The sequence below is a fragment of the Dreissena polymorpha genome, chromosome 6 (assembly GCF_020536995.1).
Source record: "Dreissena polymorpha isolate Duluth1 chromosome 6, UMN_Dpol_1.0, whole genome shotgun sequence".
Taxonomy (NCBI): Eukaryota; Metazoa; Mollusca; class Bivalvia; order Myida; family Dreissenidae; genus Dreissena; species Dreissena polymorpha.
The window spans coordinates 70,320,966-70,321,681 of NC_068360.1; positions in this window are offsets into that span (position 1 = coordinate 70,320,966).

Below are 716 nucleotides of genomic sequence, written 5' to 3' on the forward strand. Positions count from 1 at the left end.
CTGGCGATTTATGTTTCATCTGACACGGTTCAGATCGTTTTACCATTTGTTAGATGTCAGTGTCAATGCAAGGCCACCAGACGTAACTACGTGCTAGTCTCGTCATTTTAACGATGGCTGATGAGCAATAAATCTAGCACACGTTCGCGCATTTTCATGGAGATTATCACTCTAATGCCCAGCATTATTGAATGGTTAAATCATTACGTCGCGCGTAGTAACCTTTCAAAAGAGGTTCAATATCATTGACAGTGCAACCTTGTTGAACTTGCCTAAATACTCGTGACATAAAACGGTCCCGTCTAGTTTCACGGCGGATTTCCGCGCTCGTGACCGGAATTTGTTCTTACTGAGAATTGTAGAACACATCCTCAACCGAAATTTTTTCACCCTTTTCATTTTACGGCGCAGGTAAACGCGACATCCCGTCATCATTAGTATGCATTTCAGTACTTTGTACTGTATATCGTAATCGAATCCAGATAGAAATATAGCATATCTCTGAACGCGTGCGGCAGTCGTTTCCGGAATGCGTTTGCTCGGGCTTAATATTGAAGTGAAGAGTTGCAATGTGCAGGAACAAAAACTGTCACATGACCACAAATGCGAACGACCACGGCTATTTTGCGAACAAAACGTCGATCGAGTGTATGTTTTCTTATATTTTCTCCGTTTAAGCAGAACACATTTTACAATATCTTGGTGCACCGTACGCA